Source organism: Triticum urartu, chromosome 2 (genome assembly GCF_003073215.2).
Source record: "Triticum urartu cultivar G1812 chromosome 2, Tu2.1, whole genome shotgun sequence".
Classification (NCBI taxonomy): domain Eukaryota; kingdom Viridiplantae; phylum Streptophyta; class Magnoliopsida; order Poales; family Poaceae; genus Triticum; species Triticum urartu.
In genome coordinates, this window is record NC_053023.1 from 187,446,995 (window position 1) to 187,466,120 (window position 19,126).

Here is a 19,126-nt window from a genome sequence, read left to right on the forward strand (position 1 = left end):
AGTAAATCACATCCATCAAAGAGCTGGAGGAGACTATGGCATTATAATCAGAGAGATCTTACAAACTTCTACTTTATTCACCGCTTGTAATTTTTCTTTTGAACCTCGAGAGTCGAATTATGAGGCTCATAGACTCGCTAGATTTGGGGTTTTGCTTCCTGCTGGGAGGTATATGTGGTTGGGCATCCAGCATGACCCAATTGTAATCCCTATGAACATCTTAGCTGATCAATAAAGTCCTGGCGAGATTTTCTAAAAAAACCCAGCACCACGAGAAGTTTGGCTCGCCTCCAGAACGGTTCGGCACGAATTTCAAGTTTGCCATGGGGACAGGAACGTCTTTGTGTTGCTGCCCGTCTGGCCCCTCCTTCCCCTTCTTCTCTCAAGTCTGATGGCCTGCACTCTGAACTCCGCTGCTGCCTTTTCCCGGATAACCCCAGCCGCGTCCCCTCCGGATCTCTACCGCCGCATCCCACCCACCTCTGGATCTCTCCACCGCCGCCACTCCACCTTACCCTCCTTCACATCCCCACCTCTCTCCATCGCAGCAACCCCTCTCTTCGCCTGGATCTCCATCGCCGGCGAGGTCCTCCCCTCACCCCCCGAAGCCTCTCGGCCAGTAGTACTCAGTACGCGCCTCTTCTTCTCCTTCATCTTTGCCCGTTGGTTCAACTATCAAAATCTAGAGCGAGCTGACGGCTAGCTTTGGTTCATGCTTTGCTTTGGACACACACAATGTGCCAACTGTAGGACACAATTTGCAGTGCACTCACTGTTTTCATCGTAAACACTCGAGCTAACGTTTTCCATCCGCTTCCCACATCATGTAATTGACAATGGATTTTATTTTGTTTTATTTGCAGGTTCATTGCGCCAATGGCAAGCAGTTGGTAGTCCATCCTTAGATTTTTGTCTCCCTTGCATGCAATATGGACGAGTAATGATCGCTTCAGAACAAGCATCCTTCCATTTATAGGCGGCGTTAAGCTTGTGTTGTAAACTAAGTTCACCATGTTTCAACTTGACCAGAGAAAATCCTGTTGAGCTGCTACAACATTATCGCCGTGATCGCCATGTGTTTCTCAATTACATCCTTTCTGGCAACTTGATCAAGAAAGTTGTAATGACGCCGGTGCTATCTCTCTGGACGATGTGGATATCGATCAAGTCAGTGTTGATTACGTCCTCAATTGCGCTAAGAAAGGTGAAGTAGTTGTAGCCTAATTCAAGTATCTCACTTGTCTCCTTATATGTGTACTGATGATCTTTTGATGGGGATCCACTTGACCTTGGAGATGCCATCCGGCTTTATCATGACAGCCTTGATTACCCATATGCCATGAGTTTATACTTGAGGTTTCTTTATGTATTGTATTTTTTTTCTAAAAATTACCATTTGGCAAAGGAGGAACAATATGATTTAGGAATTTCAAACATTCATGATAGCACCGCCTGTATTACTTTACTGATCATTCTGCTGAATGCCCATGGATACCAAACGGCTCCTCATATGTGCATTTTTATATAATCTTCCCAATTTCAGTGTTGAAATTTTCACTTTGGGCTACATGCTTAGTTCATTTGTTTTGCAGACCATGATCAGAGTCATTAAAATTCACTACCATTGAGTTTTCATATACCTCAACTTTTTTTTTCAGGATAACACAGGAGATGTCGAAGGGTTCTATTTACTTACAAGACCTGAATATTCTGGATCAGCACCAACAAGAGAACCACCCCCTGTCCCTGCCACTGTACCATCACCAGTTGTGGTACCACCACCAGTTGTTGAACAACCACAAATTGATGTGCCATCATCATTTGCAAACTTACCAAAATCACTATCATTGGACTCTCCCACCGAGAAGGAATTAACCATAGATGACATTGAAGACTTTGAGGATGATGAAGGTGAATTCGATAGTCGCAGGGCTTCTAGGAGGCATCAAACTGATGCCAATGATCTATCCTTGCGCTTACCATTATTTGAAACAGGTAATAGTTATTAATTGGCAACTATCAGTATTGCATGCCTGATAATAGATTGAACTTAACTAGCCATGCCTTATGTTCTAATACAATAATTATCATGCTATTGCTACTACAGACAATTTCGATGATCTTCTATCTGTCCCTTTTGCCTTTACATGCATTTTGTTAGTTGTCTCCTCATAACTTGCTAGTGATGCACTATTGCTTTCTTTAGTTTATTGAATCACATGAAGGTGTTCACTTTCGTTATTGGAACAATAACTGGGTTGTCATTATTCGCTTCAGTTACTTCTTAAACATGTTAATTTGTAATATTAAACTATTTGGATAAAAGAACTTAAGGCGTTTGCTTTAGTTAGTGATATAACTAGGCCATCATTGATCTCTTTGTTTGACTCTGAATTCTGAACTATCGGCTAAAGAAAGTTATTGAAAAACAACATCTGTCTTGATCTTCCAGGTATCACAGATGATGATCTTCGTGAAACAGCATATGAAATCCTTGTTGCTGCTGCTGGTGCTTCAGGGTAGGCCTATGCAGTTCACTGTGTCGAACATAGTGTTTTCATTAGAAGATAATAGTTTCCAAGATTATCATAGTACTTAACCTATTTCTACTGCTTATAGGGGGCTTATAGTTCCAACCAAAGAAAAGAAGAAAGAGAAGAGACACAGATTAATGAGGAAACTTGGCCGTAGTAAGAGTGAAAGTGCTGAATCGCAAACTCACCGGCAACCAGGTTTAGTTGGCTTGCTTGAAATCTTGAGAGCCCAACTTGAGGTGACTTGTCTTGCCTCTGTTCCTGGTTAATAAATTGAAAGACAAAATTGCGCCTTTGTGTTTTCTGTTGTTCTGTACTATATATTTATTTCACTCACTTGAAATTATATTTGTACATTTCAACATTAGTAGCTTGCAAATCCCTTTTGCTATTTGAAACTGCATATAGTACAACTCGTTGAGTTTAAGGTTACTGTTCCTTTTATATATTTTTGTGAACAACCAAATTTAATAAAGATACTCAGAATGCTAATCTTACATCTTACCTCCTTCACCCCTCTGCTTTTGAATAGATAACGGAGTCCATGGATATTAGGACTAGACAGGGGCTACTCAATGCTATGGTGGGTAAAGTTGGAAAACGGATGGACAATCTCTTGATACCACTGGAACTACTGTGTTGTATATCTAGAGCTGAATTTTCCAACATGAAGGCATATCTTCGTTGGCAGAAAAGACAGGTTAGCCATCCATTTGTGCTTTAATGATTTTGAACCATACCTGCATGACTTAACGATATAAGGTCTGCTTATATCTTTGCTTAGCTGAACATGCTGGAGGAGGGCCTAATAAACCATCCTGTTGTTGGATTTGGAGAGTTAGGTCGAAAAGTCAATGAGCTAAGAAATCTTTTCAGAAAGATTGAAGAATCTGAGGTTTTATGCTTACTGTAGTTAGTTCTTATGGTTGATTTATTGATCTAAATAAGCACTATATGAACTACTCCCTCCGTTCCAAAATAGATGACTCAACTTTATACTAATTTTAGTACAAAGTTGGGTCATCTATTTTGGAACGGAGGGAGTATACACTAAATGGAGGTTATGATGTTGTTGTAGTACTCTTTATAATATTCCTTTTGTCCTAGAATTCCTACTTTATCTCCTCTCATGTACATGTATGTATTAGACCTAGAGTCCGTGGAATAGATTAAGTCATTATTCATATCATGGTATGAAGAGCTGGCTTCTAAGGTTCAATTTTTTGTTTGTTTCACTTGGCTCCTTTAAGATCGATCTGGTTGATTCCCTCTCCTCTGTGTTCTTCTGCACGCCACGAGTGTGCACAGCCACCATGCCATCTGTACCATGTCGGTTTCTTTTCTAACGGCCACTGCTTTTCACCACGCTATATCTGCCCTCTGTTTCTGCTGAGCTTCCATGCTCCTGCTCTCCCGAGCTCTGCTGCTGCAACCCTCTTCCTCAGGTTGCCGAGCAGACATTCTGCTCTATTTTCAAAGTGCCCTGTCTATATGTAGATGCTCTTACAAAAATGCCATCTTCTAGTTCTTAATTGGGCAATGTCTCTGTACCCCTCCGCCTGGTGATCTTCGATGGTATTAATTACCATGGCATGGTCATTCACGTGCACCTTCATATCCAATCAGTGACTGAGATATTCTTACTGCTAAGGTGCAGTGCATGCCTTCCTTTCCCTACCACGCATGGTACTGCTAAAGAGAAAGATGCTCAGAAAAAGAAGGCTGCTAAGGATGCTCACAAGCATGCACTTGATCATCATGATGAGGTTATGGAGTCGTGCAATACCCAGTTTGCTGCCTACAAGCCATTGCTTGCCAAGTCCAACTAACCTTCTCCTAGTGAGGCATCATCTTTTCCTGATGCACCACCTTCTCCTCAGTATGCCCTTCACGCTCGTCCCGGTACGCCTATTGACCACCTTGGTTTTTGCAGGCGTGGCCTCTTGCCGAGCTGACTTTTTTCTGCGATGTTCTTCATCAGGAATGGCAGCATGTAATGGTAGAGGAGTTTGTTGTCCTTGAACTCACTATTCATAACAGGACCGAACACCCTCACTCCCACCATGCATGTTGCTATTTCTGCTCTGTTCAGACTACCATTTGGGATCTGCTATCTCTAAGCTAGTGTAGATTCTAGTGGACCTGTTCACCTCTTATTTTTGTTTGTAATGACGGTCTTATTTTTTTCCCACATTAAATTTGTCTTTAAATCTGCAGGGTTCCAGTATGATGGTTGATATCGTAACAGTAGCAATGCTTACTAGGTGAATCCTTGGTGAAGAAAATGACAAGGTGCTGAAGCTTTACATTCAATCCTTCATTTCTCATCCAACGTACCTTTTTAATCTAAAAGTCGGACCGTCTGCCTATGGCTAGTGTACGTATGAGCACCAACGCTTCCAGGCATTTCTTGAGCAAAAGTCACTTAAGTACAAACAAATCTAGTAGTGTTCCTCACAAAATGGTCTCTAACCACCGCACTTCTCGTCTTCTAACTTGTGCTAGTATATAGTAGCAACCTTTTGTTCTCAAATAGCAAGCAGTGCAGAATGTGGAAAATCAGAAATTTAGCGTTTGCACATACATACAAATCTGATTTGGCACCGCATTTGCTTTTCTGCATCAAGCAATTGAGTCACCTGATCGAGACCAGATTGACCGTTACATCACTTCTTCTGTCAAAAGTGCTTTCATGAAGGTGACCTTATTTGCAGCTGCAATTATTCTTTTGTAGTGTAGCACTAATACTGCTGATTTTCATTCTTTCCTGATGTATTTCTCTCATTTTACCATGAGATGGATATAATAAGATCACTTATTCACCCATGCCTGCTTATGTAGACCTTGAATGTTAGTCCATTAGAGTATACATGTATCTTAGATTTGTCATGTTGTATTTGATCATCTTCACTCTAGAAATTTATGTTATTGCTACCGTTGGCGAGATTCTTTGCAGTTAGAAGTGTTCGATCACTTTGTATATTTGAATGTGGCATGACCTCTCTTATATTTAGTAGGACCGTATTTTGGTTCTTTGCCCCAAATTTTGTGTATGCTTTTTGGCAATTGGTCTAGAGGATTTGTTCTGGTCTTTTCCTGGTCACTGTATTCCTCAAAAGTGAAAAGTCAGTATGACATGCGGCCTTCTATGCAATATTCATGTTCTACGTGCGTATAAGAGTTTAAGCACGTGGTTTCATCTGCATATCAAATGATATAAATGCTAGACTCTATATCTTCATATTTGTACCGTTAATTGTAACTTTTTTCTGGTCAGATCATTAGTTTTTTAGTGTAATGGATTGGAAACCCATGTCTGCAACTCAAGTGGACATCGCCATCTATATCCATATAGTGCAATCTATAGCTGTATAGGTCATGTACTTTTCTAGTTCCATCTATATGTCAACACTATGGATTATTTTTTGTTTTGTTTCAGATTGCACATTCCGTAGAGATTAAAGCAGACACATCACATGAGCATGTTTTAGCATCTCTAGCCGAGGAGACAAAGAAGCTTTTGAAGATAGAGACAAACATTTTTCCCCAGTTTTGTCAAGATGGCATCCACAGGCAGCAGTTCTTTCTGCTTCCCTTCTCCATAAACTGTATGGAAACAAATTGGTAAGTTATAATAAATAACTGTTAAATCCATCATAACCTTGTGAAGCTGCACACTTATGTTAAGTTGTTGTGGTAGGGACATTTTCTTGAGCACACTGAGCATCTTACGGAGGACGTAGTTTTCGTATTTCCGGCAGCTGATTCTTTGGAGCAGTACATAATGTCAGTGATGGCTTTATGAGGAAGCGTAGAACCATTTGTCTCAGGCCGCAATGTATATATATGGCCAATGCCTTGATGTACAAGTTCTGAGAGATCAATCATGATCCTCTCGGGAGGTTACAGAAGATAAGGGAGAGAAGAAGAGATAGACAGGGATACAAGTTAAACTACTTTCCTATCCCTATACAACTTGTGTTCTAACACTCCCCCTCAATCTAAACCCTATTTGTCAAGGTTGAGATTGTACTTGAAATCATCTAACCTCCTCATTGTCAGAGGCTTTGTGAATCCATCAGCGATTTGATCACCTGTTGGAATAAACCTTATATCAAGCAGTTTGCGCGTCACTCTTTCTCTGACAAAGTGAAAATCAACTTCAATATGTTTTTTCCGTGCATGAAAAACAGGATTAGCTGAAAGATAGGTTGCACCAATGTTATCACACCATAGTCTTGCATCCTGTGGAACTTTAATTCCAAGTTCATGTAACAATGTCTGAATCCACATTACTTCAGCTGTTGCATTAGCCAAAGATTTATACTCAGCCTCAGTGCTTGACCTTGAGACTGTTGCATGTTTTCTTGCACTCCATGACACAAGGTTTGTTCCCAGAAATACAGCAAAACCACCTATGGACCTTCTATCATTAGCACACCCTGCCCAATCTGCATCAGAGTAAGCTGACACAAGCATAGATGACGACTTGACAATCTGAAGACCAAGTCCCTCCGTAAACTTGAGATACCTCAAAATCCTTTTGACCGTTGTCCAATGAGAAGTAGTAGGAGCATGCAAGTATTGACATACTTTGTTAACAGAATATGAAATATCAGGACGTGTAAGAGTCAAGTACTGTAATGCACCTACAATGCTTCTATAATTTGTTGCATCATCTGACCCAAGTGCTTCTCCACTTTCAACAGTAAGTTTTTGTGAAGTAGAGATAGGTGTACTGACTAGCTTACACTTTTCCATACCTACCCTTCTGAGAATATCAGTGGTATATTTTTGTTGTGTAAGAAGTATGCCATCCTTTACCTTCTTGACCTCAATTCCAAGAAAGTAATGTAGATCTCCTAAGTCTTTAAGAGCAAACTCCAGCTTTAAATCCTTAAGCAGACAAGTTGTAGCATCTGAGCTTAAACTGGCAACAATTATATCATCAACATAGACAAGAACAAATATAGTAACATTGTTCTTATTGTAGCCTTTGATGGTGTAAACCCAAGCTTTTGTAACTGTGTACTTAGCCTTGAGTACCAGGCTCTTGGGGCCTGTTTTAACCCATACAACGCTTTGTCCAACTTACAGACATAATGTGGTGTATTTTTGTTTTCATATCCTGGTGGCTACCGCATGAACACTTCTTCCTCAAGAACACCATGAAGAAACGTGTTCTGAACGTCTAGCTATCGTAGGCTCCAACCTCTGAAAATAGCAATAGACAACACAAGCCGAATAGTAGCTATTTTAATAACAGGGCTAAAGGTATCCTCATAATCTATACCAAACCTTTGTTTAAACCCTTTTGCAACTAGCCTAGCTTTGTATCTGTCTATGCTTCCATCAGCTTTTTTCTTAATTTTATATACCCATTTACAATCAATCACATTGGCATCCCTCTTTGGTGGAACTAATCGCCAGGTTTTGTTTTGAATAAGTGCATCATATTCAACATCCAAAGCCTTCTTCCAATCCTTGTGTGCAAGAGCATCATGCAAATTTGTTGGTTCACCAATACTTGTGAGAAAGGCACGCTTAAGTTTATCATACCTGATTGTACCATCCGTATACTTCTTTTCCTTGACAATACCTGACCGAGACCATGTATGACAGAGGGGAACTGGTGTTGCTGTAGGTCTGGCAACAGAAGATCCCGAAAAATCTGGTTCTGCAGCAGAAGCATCGTCCATAGAAGATCCGACCGGATCCTCATCCGACACAGGAGCAGACGCGCTCTCCCCCTCGCTAGCAGCATCGGGACTCGTGGCACGGGGCGAGTCGCTCCCATGCGAGTTGGTGGGCTCCACGCCTGGAGAGTTGTCGGCCACCGTGTGGGTTGCCGCGGGAGACGCGAGGCGATCCTCCTGCGATCCCGCGTCCGGCAGACTACGACGCGAATCAGCCTCGGATCGCACAGTTGCCTCGGATCACGCAATTGCAGGCGAATCTGCCTGGGATGATCCTGTCTTGGCTGCGTCTATACACATAAAATCATGCCCTGTTGCTGCACAATCAACACCATATTCAAAATTTTCCATGGAATTTTCCACATGATCAGTTCTGATTAATTCACCCCCATGATCAGAAGAAGACAGAGGATCGGAAAGGAGGGAGATTTCAGCACGCAAAAGAGCTCTGCCATTAGGATGAAGTTTAGCAAAGGGAAACAATGTTTCATCAAAAATGACATCACGAGAAATATAGATACAGCCTGATGAGATTTCTAGACATGTGTATCCTTTATGAAGATTACTATAGCCAAGAAACACACATTGTGTGGACCTAAGCTCAAGCTTATGGCGATTGTAGGGACGCAAATTTGGGTAACAAGCACACCCAAAAAATTTGAGAGAACTATAGTATGGTTTTTGGTGAAACAAACGTTCCGGAGTAGTGTTGCCAATGACTCGACTAGGCAGATGATTGATAAGATAAGTAGCCGTGATAAAAGCCTCATCCCAATATTTGAGTGGCATTGATGCATGAGCTAAAAGAGACAAACCAACTTCCACAATATGACGATGTTTTCGTTCGGCTGAACCGTTCTGTTGATGGGCATGGGGACAGGAAACATGATGAATAATGCCAATGCTACGAAAGAAGGAGTTGAGTTTCTCATACTCTCCTCCCCAGTAACTTTGGACTGCAAGGACTTTTCTATCAAATTGTCTTTCCACAAGTTTTTGGAACTCTTGAAAAACAGAAAAGACTTCAGATTTGAATTTAAGCAAATATATCCAGGTGAATTTGCTATAATCATCAATGAAACTGACATAGTATTTCTTTCTACCAAAAGAATCTCTTGCATGACCCCATACATCACTGAAAATAATCTCTAAAGGAGCATGAGACATACTATTTGACAGAGGATAAGGAAGTTGGTGACTCTTTGCACATTGACAAGCTTCACAAACTGACTCACTTTCGGAACTACGTGACAATGAAAGATTGCCTTTATTGACTACTTGCTTGACTATATTTGAAGAAGGATGCCCTAATCTTTGGTGCCACTTGGCTAAGGAGGGCTTGATGGCAGAATGAACTTGACGATGACGCTTTCGATCAAAGACTCTTGATGTGATGGGGTATAATCCTCCAATGCATCTACCGTGATGGATGAGCTCCCTCGTTGCCCGATCCTTTATGAAAAAATAGGTAGGATGAGTTTCAAAGAAAACATTATTGTCGGAGGTTAAGCGAGACATGGAAGCTAGGTTTTTATCGGTTTGTGGAACATGAAGGACATCTTTAAGGACAAGATCACGTTTAAGACTAGGGGAATTAATAGAAGATTGACCAATATGAAGAATGTCCATACATCCACTGCTTGCGGTGTGAATCTGGTCATTGTCGTGGTACCTCTCTCGGAGGGCAAGCTTCTCTAACTCGTTTGTGACATGGTCAGTAGCTCCAGAATCAGCGTACCGTACCGTGTCACCATCAGCTCCGCCGTGCTCCCGCATGGCTGCAGCAGCGTGCCATGCATCGGGCACGAAGTCCTCATCATACCGGTGCCAGCAGTCAATGACTTCATGGCCCGGTTTCTTGCACAACTGACATCTAGGTCGCCGACTGTTGTTGTTGTTGTTGTTGTTGTAGCCACCATTGTAGCTGTTGTTGTAGCCGCCGCCGCGATCACCGCCGCCGCGGTTACCACCACCAGAGCGAGCCTAGCCCTGGTTACCACTGCGCCCGCCGCCGCTGTTGTGCCCGCGTCCACGCCCTTGCTGTCCACGCCCACGGCCACGTCCGCGGGAGGCAGCGTTGACAGAAGACTGGCGCAGATTTCCTCCTTGAAGCATGCTGAGGCGGGCGTCAAAGCTCAGGAGCTGACTATACAGCTCTTGAACCGTAACAGGTTCGACCCGCGCAGCCAGAGCCGAGATCACAAGGTTGTAGTCGATGTCGAGGCCGACTATGACGTGGGAGATGATCTCGGCGTCTCCAAGCGGTGCACCGGTGCAGGCAACTTCATCTATAAGGGTTTTAATTTTCCCAAGATATTCTGCCATGGTTAAATTACCTTTCTGCAGATTGGTGAGCGCCATCCTCGTGTTGATCTTCTGGGCTTGTGTTTGCGCAGCAAACATGGCATGGATGGAGTTCCATACCTCGGCCGGCGTCTGGAGCATTGCAACTTGACCGAGGACCTCTCGAGACAGAGACCCCATGAGGTACCTTGGACCTGTTGCTGCTGCGCAAACCAGATCGGCCTGGCGTAGTTGAAGACCTGCTGTTCCTTCCCATCGTCGGTGACAGTGATGGTGGCAAGGGGCGCCGGACTTGCGGCGTCGAGGAAGTGCTCCATCTGTGCCCCCTTGATCTGGGGTAGCACGACAGCCTTCCAGAGGAGGAAGTTCGTCCTTGTGAGCTTCTCTGATGGAGGCGGACCGAGAGAGGGCGGGCTGCTAGAGGTAGAGGATGATGCAAAGGTGGAAGATGTGGACAAGGTAGACAAAGTGCTCATGGTGGATGCGGGCGTGGTGGATGCAGCGGTGGACGGCGTGGTGCCTGCCATGATTTCCTCTCTACTCGATCTCGGTTTCTCTCTTTTTCTCGATCAACTAGATTGATTCCTTCTCGAGGGCTAGACGTACGAGAGGAAGGGCTCTGATAACCATATGAGGAAGCGTAGAACCCTTTGTCTCGGGCCGCAATGTATATATATGGCCAATGCCTTGATGTACAAGTTCTGAGAGATCGATCATGATCCTCTCGAGAGGTTACAGAAGATAAGGGAGAGAAGAAGAGATAGACAGAGATACAAGTTAAACTACTTTCCTATCCCTATACAACTTGTGTTCTAACAGGCTTCTGTTGTGGGTGACGATGGTTTGGATAGTCTATGTAGACAAAAGCTAGTTCCTTATGAGGTTAGATCTTTTCTTTCCTCAACTAGAATCAATCACAAAAACACAAATTGCTTGGGTGTCACCTTGACAATTGACATGCTATAGTCATGCCCCCCCCCCTCTTTAGCATCCATTATTGCATTGAGGCTTCTTGCTGTGTTTATCTTGATTTGCTGCCTTTTTGTTTATCTCAGATTGAAAGTAAATCGGGCACGGTTGTTTTACGCTGGGTGAATGGGCAACTGGAGAGAGTTGAAACTTGGGTTAAAAGGGCTGCTGAACAAGAGGTTAGCACATTTCTTTTTATATATGACTCTGCTTTTGAGTTTGTGTAAGCATCTTACTGGGTATGCTAGAGCATTTTGTTTTACTGCCACTTGTTACAATATATTCTTTTCCCCTGCCACCTGTCTTTGCTTCCTAACATTACTTTGGTACTCATCGAGTGTTCTTATAAATTTTCTGCACCATTTTCTCTATGCTAAAATTTTATGTTTGACAGACTTGGGATCCTATATCCCCTCAACAACGCCATGGGGGTTCTATTGTTGAAGTCTATAGAATCATAGAAGAGGTGTTGCTTCTGTCCTCCATTATCTCTTTAATTTTGTGTTCATTAATTTCTCCTTATAGGTTAATCTCTAAGGTTGTTTCTCTTCTATGCCACAATATTTCAGAGTGATGTACACGTCTTAATGGTTTAAAATATAATGTTTTACTTAATAAATGAGCTGTCTTTGTGAAAGAAATGATCACTTGTGAACTATTGCAGACTGCAGATCAATTTTTTGCATTTAAGGTTCCTATGCGAATTGGGGAATTAAATAGCTTCTGTCGTGGTATCGACAAGGCATTTCAAATTTATACACAACTTGTTACTCAACCCATAGGTTTGTATCATCACCATTTTCTTTCTCCTTAAGTACCTTTCTGTTTATCTTGCTGGACGTTTATATATTTTTCTCACCTTTATTTCCTGTCAAGTGAAGGGGAGCCTTGGCGCAGTGGTAAAGCTGCTGCCTTTTGACCATGAGGTCACGGGTTCAAATCTTAGAAACAGCCTCCTACAGAAATGTAGGGAAAGACTGGGTACAATAGACCCAAAGTGGTCGGACCCTTCCCCGGACCCTGCGCAAGCGGGAGCTACATGCACCGGGCTGCCCTTTTTTTTATTTCCTGTCAAGTAGCTCTAAAGTCAAATATTATCTTGTTGTAGAGCACAAACCTATAAAATTGTGCTTTAGATGGATGGTCCCTGCTAAATAGTATAATTGAGATAGTATCTAGTATGGACAAAAGAAATATCTATCTCATTTATTTTAAACTTCATGCTTTGGTTTAACCCTCTTTATTTCCTCTAGCTCTTAATTGATAATGGTTTTTGTGTGCTTGCAGTTGACAAAGAAGATTTAGTTCCACTTGTTCCTGTCCTTACTCGATATAAAAAGGAGCATGGAATCAAAGCTTTCGTAAAAAAGGAAATACAGGAAGTCAGACCTGTTGATGAGAGAAAATCGAGTGAAATAGTTCAACTAACGATGTCAAAGCTATGTGTGCGGCTTAACAGTCTATATGTGAGTTTGTTACTTACAACTGATGCTGCTATGTTAATTTAGAATGACTTACCAAGTTCCTGGGCAATTTTTAGTACACAAAGATGTAAATGAGAAGGAAAAAACACATAGCAATTTTCATAGAATATTTTGGAATGGTTGACACTTACGCCGGAGCAGTTTTCCTTAAATTTGTAGACTTCAGATATGGAGTTTATAATTATGCTGCTAACCTGCTACAGCTTACAGTCACATTAGATATATCTTTTGTAACTGGCTGTATCTTTTACGGTTTCTGGTTTGATGCTGTTCCCCTTTTGAATGTAGTTAATATTAAGTTGTTGCATTATTAGTAATATTGGTTATCAGTAATTTTACATTGAATTATTACAGAAATTTTCTATTGATTGTGCTGATGCTCTGGACTTGACACAGTATTCTACTATTGAGTCAATAGCTGGTACTGGCTGTTGCCATGATTTACATCAACAGGATCCATGGCATTCTTTTTTATTTAACCATGATTTACATCAACACGACTCGTGCCATTCTCTTGATAATTGATATTCTTGCTATTCTCTTGTTCATTTTGATTACTTTTAGAGTTTCTGAACTGGAAGTTTTTTTGTTAATATCCAAACAGTATGCTATAAGCCAGCTGGGCAAGTTGGAGGACAGCATAAGTGAGCGGTGGGCTAAAAGGCAAAATGACAAAATTAACATCAGTAAGTGTGCATTTTTAAAAAAGTAATCAGTTTATCTGTAGGATACTCTGATAAGATTGCCACTTAATCTGTTTGGTCTAGTCCACATAGATCAAACTAATTCATTTATATTCAAAATATTTTGACTGTGTTAGGACGATCAGTGAACGGCAAGTCAAAGAGTCTAGTCTCCAATCAGAAGAATCAATTTGATGGCAGTAGAAGAGAAATCAATGCTGCTATTGATCGGGTATGTGAATTTACAGGTAAGAAAATGTGTATGCACTCAGCAGTGGTACTTGGAAGCTGATACCTTGTCAATGTTGAAGTTTGCATCTTTTCTTTCGTAGGGTTAAAGCCAGGTCATATTTTGGGACCTCCAACAGCCATTCATCGACAATATGTACAAAAACGGTGTTTCGCAAGCTCGATTGGACACTATTGTCGAAGTGCTTGATTTGGTACGTTCATAAGTTTGCATGCGAGGAATCTTATGGATGGTTTTTATGTCAGAATTTCGGTTTTCACCAAATGCTAATCATATGCTGATACCTCATACTTTGGACAAGCATATTTATTAGCATTTCTTTCTAAAGGTTTCCACTTGTAGTCTAGCTGGTAAGCTACTAAGCTTCTGTCGAACTAATTGGCATTTATTTGATGTCAATGCTCAATCTTTAGGTGCTTGCTCAACTCTGTGACGTCATTGTGGAGCAACTGCGAGATCGTGTGGTTACAGGGCTTCTGCAAGCATCCCTGGTGATAATTTTGGCTGTTGAAATCAGTGAGATGCTGTAAAAAGTTTCGATTATAATTTAGTCGTAATTTCTATTTTGGTAGGATGGCTTAGTTCGGGTAATACTAGATGGAGGTTCTACACGTGTCTTCTCTCCAAATGATGCCCCTCTTTTGGAGGAAGATCTTGAAAATTGAAATTCATACGAAAAAAGGTCTCCCCCGCTTTATATTCTAAAGCAGCGAACAATTTGAGCCATACAACACGACACCACACCACAACACACCCAAGGCAAGATACAAGGATGTTAAGGTTCAGCAACACCACTTTGGACAACTCCCAACACACACAAAATATACATTAAGCAACGCTAGGAGAGGCCGAAGCACTCAAAGCAACACACTAAGAGACGAAGCTGAGCGCCGATGACCCGAGAACTCCAAGACGGTGCCTTCAGTAAGGGCATGCCGCAAGAACACCACCACCGCCCGATCCAAAGGATCTAGATTTTCATCCGGAGATATGCGGAGGCCACGAAGCAACCGCGACGAGGCCTTCAAGAAGGGGACGACGACCAAAGACGCCGCCTCCGTCGGTCTGACCAAAATCAGACAATGTTTTCACCCCGGCAACACACTCCACCCCGCCACGGAACACCGACCACAAGCCGCCACGCCGCCCACGCAACCATGACGGCTGACCAACACCTGAGCTGCGAGCCCCGCCCACGAGCACCGCAACTCCCACCAGCCGGGCCGCCGCCCGGCATCCAGATCCCCTAAAGCACCTCCGTGGGCATGAGCTGAGCGTCGACCAGCAATCCAAACCATCAATGGAGCCGCCGATGACCAGCCTAACCAGAGCAAATCCGGCACCAGGAGACACCAGGCCAGAGAAAGGGGGAGGAAAGGGAGCGGACCTCGTCCACGACCGGCGCATCCTCGCGCCGGAGATGGGTGGCCTCATCGCGACAGAGCCACCCCTCCCTCCCAATGGCCTAACCAATGGCCTCCCCCACGCCACCTCCAGTGGCGCTCCGCCATGGCTCCCGACCGAGATCCGCAAATGGCCAGAACCAGCCACCCGCCCATGACGGGGGAGCGCCGGACCGAACGTTGTCCACAGCCGAAGAGGAGTACTAGGAGGACCACCACGAGCCAGCCGCAAACGCACAGACGCCAGATCCAGCCGCCGCCGGCGCCCACCCGCTCCGCATCGAGAATCCGCCATAGCACAGCAGGAGCGACGCTGTGCAGTCACGGACCACGCCCAGAACAGCGACCGTAGCCGCCGCCTCCATCCCGCGCCGCCCGCCAAGACCAGCGCCAGAGCCAGGGGCCCGACCCGATCTAGGCGGAGCACGCCACCACCAGAAGCCGCCCGCGCGCAGCCGCCGCGCTGCGAGCGCGAGCCCAGGCCGCCGACGTCCGCCAACCCGTGCGCACGCCCCGCCACAAGCACACGTCACTGCGCCGCCGCACCCCACGAAAGCACGGCGCCTCCGCTCGTCAAGGACGTCCCGCGCCAGCCTCCAGGCGACGAGCGAGAGGGGAGCAGAGGCCCCGCCGCCGCCAACGCACCCCGGGCTTCGCCCGGCGACGCCTGCCGGCAGCGGCGGGGGAGGAGGCGGGAGGAGGGGATGGGGAGGTGGCGGCTAGGGTTTCCCCCCGAGGCGCTCGCGGGAGCGCCGCGGGAGGGCCCGCGCCGCCCGCCAAGACCAGCGCCAGAGCCAGGGGCCCGACCCGATCTAGGCGGAGCACGCCACCACCAGAAGCCGCCCGCGCGCAGCCGCTGCGCTGCGAGCGCGAGCCCAGGCCGCCGACGTCCGCCAACCCGCGCGCACGCCCCGCCACAAGCACACGTCACTGCGCCGCCGCACCCCACGAAAGCACGGCGCCGCGGGAGGGGGGAGGGGATAAATTGTTGTCTGAAGACATCTTGGCTGCTTTTTGTGTCTGGAACATCTTGCCTTGTCTTTATTGTCCGACCAATAAATATGTTGTTGTCTTAAGGTATATACAAGGGACATCTTGTGTGTGGCTGTATCATTCTATAACGAACATGCTTATCATGTGTCTGGAACATATATTTAATCTTGCCTTATCTTTATTGTCTGACCAATAAAATGTTGTCTTAACCCGTACTGACTACTTGTTTGCTTACCTAAAAAAGTTACCCCTTTTTCTGCTGTAGGAATTCTTCATATCTGGCGGAGATGGGCTGCCTCGTGGAACTGTTGAGAATTTGGTCTCGCGTGTTCGTCCTGTAATAAATCTGATCAAGCAAGAGGTAATTTGGATTAAATTTCTCATGAACCTTTTGGAGGAATTGGTTAATACTGATAGAGCAAGTGCATCATTTGTTTTTTGAGGAGCATCATCTATAATGACCTTGTCATATCTCCAGTTATACGCATAATGCTTTAAATGCCTACTAGAGTGAACTTAGTGATTTCTTTTTTGTTCAAACTAGCTACAGTTCTATTCTAGAAAATATTCCATAATTGAATCAAAGACAGCTCAGCAGTGTGCCGTCGAGTTGTTAAGACTTGGGACTGGGGATGCTGTAGTATAAGAAATCGAGTAGCGTTTTGCTGTAATCATATTTGTAAATGACTAGATGTCATTTCTTATCCCAGACCCGTGTGCTTATTGATGATCTGCGCGAAGTTACTCAAGGGGGCAAAAGCAAATTCGGAAGTGACTCCAAAACCCTGCTGAGGGTCCTGTGCCACAGAAATGATTCAGAGGCATCACACTATGTAAAGAAGCATTTCAAGATACCCAGTTCAGCTCCCCCGAGCACCTGATTTACGGGGGAAATCTGGGAACGCCTCGAAGGTACATATAACGGATGGAACGGTGCTCGGCCTTGTGCAACCTAGGAAGCGTATTTTGTAATAATTGTGCATTATTAGCAGTAGAAGCTAGGGAACCTTACGCTAGTTCTGATTCATGGGCATTGTATTGATTGATTGCTTCTGCCCAGGAAAGATTTAGATGTCTTACCCTTGTTTCTTTGGGGAGTTTTTAGCTGGATTTTGATGGCATTTCTGTCTGGGAATGTTGGTCTGTTTGTGTGGTTTCAGATCTGATGCTTACAATTCTGTAGGTGATTTTTTATGGTTACGACCAATGTGATTTTTTTGCAGTCATTTGTTTTGGTGTGTAAATGTGTAATGTTAGTGTGAACTTCATAAAAATTGGAGAAGGTCCACTTTTGATTTCATGAATTCAACTTGAGTCTCCCTTTGATTTGAAGCTCAGCCCTACGATTTTGATTTCATTTTCATTAATAACCAATTTTATCTCTTTTTCTCACAAGAATGTAACTTTGAACCCAAGAATCTGTGAAGACAATTTCATCCGATGGCTTCTCCCGCTCCTCCCGCTCCCGACCCCGCTCCCGCCCCCGCTCCACCATCCTCGCCGGCCTCCCCGCCGGACGCCGCCGCCCAGCCCGCGCCCGCCGCTGGTCTCGCCCTCTCCACCTGCCCCCTCGACGAGCTGCTCCCAACTGTCGCCCCACCACCTTCGCATTTCCTTGATCTGCCCTATGTCAAGGCCGGGCAGGTCGCGCTCCGATGCTTCCTGGGCTGTGGCAATGCCATGGGAGTGGAGTTTGAAGACGACTGCTGCTACTACCTCCATCTCGCCATCACCACCCCGGCGCTCCACCTCGCCTCGCCGCTCTACATCACCTTCAGCCATTCCACCCACCACCTAAATGCCTTAGTCGTGCCTGCTCTACTCCAGGCCGTTCTGGGTGGATCTGCCGCTCACTTCTACGTTGCGCAATGCTCCCCCTTGATCTTTCGCTTCCATGTTGCTTCTGCGCGCGTAGCGGAGATCATCCTTGCCCAAGCACCGCTCTGCTGTCGTAAATACTCCTTCTCCTTCGCTAGGACCTTGCCACCGCTCTCACCCCCTTCTCGCTCTACGGCAACATGCATGACGCTTGCTCAGCTTCTCCAAATCCCAGATGACCTGGGTGATCACTTCGAACGGTTCGCCTGGGCACAATGTCGCTCACCGGTCTCCATTCTCTCACACTCACAGCTGCATGGATGCCGCATGTACGCGCGTGTCATCCAATTCCCTTTCGACCTTGATGCCTTCTTGATGAGCCTCATCCTTGCCTGCCTCTTTGGCGGCATCCACCATCTCTTCAACGCCACGGATGATGGAGACTCTTGCTTCTCCTTCACTGTGGCGTCGCCTGACATTGCCTCGCTCATCTCTTCCATGGGCGACTTCAGGAAGCTGGGCATGTTGATCCGTTTCCCATGGCCTCTGCCTCGAGGTGCCACCTGCTGCTTGCCTCCCGGCTTGCCACTGCAATCGTCTGTTGGAACCGCATCCTCCTCATCGCCGGCGGCCGTTTCTGCACTGTGGCCAGCTGCGTCCACAACTCTTGATCTATCCAAGGAGCGTCGACAACGGCCTGGTATTAGCTTCTTTTATCGTATGCTTAATGTTAATCACTTCTTCCAGCTTACGCCACACATGCATTACACCCAACATACACACCCGTTCTGGGTTATTTTCCTGCCGATCTCCGTTAGACCTAATGAACTGTTAGTTGAGTCAGCCCTAAACCACTGTTTTTCGGTCAAACAAGATTTTCTAGCAGTCAAAGTTAATGAGCATATCTACAAAACTGGCATCTTCTCGTACTCAACCAAAATTCAAATTCTCATGCATGGGTCCCTTGATTTTGAAGGGTTTTGTCTCTTCTT

General features: G+C 44.8%; 2 pseudogenes; one reads left to right on the plus strand and one right to left on the minus strand.

The window, feature by feature from the left end:
• The first annotated feature begins 378 nt into the window (after nucleotides 1-378).
• LOC125535669 lies at nucleotides 379-17,542 on the plus strand (annotated as a pseudogene).
• On the minus strand, nucleotides 10,357-10,495 carry LOC125541931 (annotated as a pseudogene).
• Nucleotides 17,543-19,126: the final 1,584 nt, after the last annotated feature.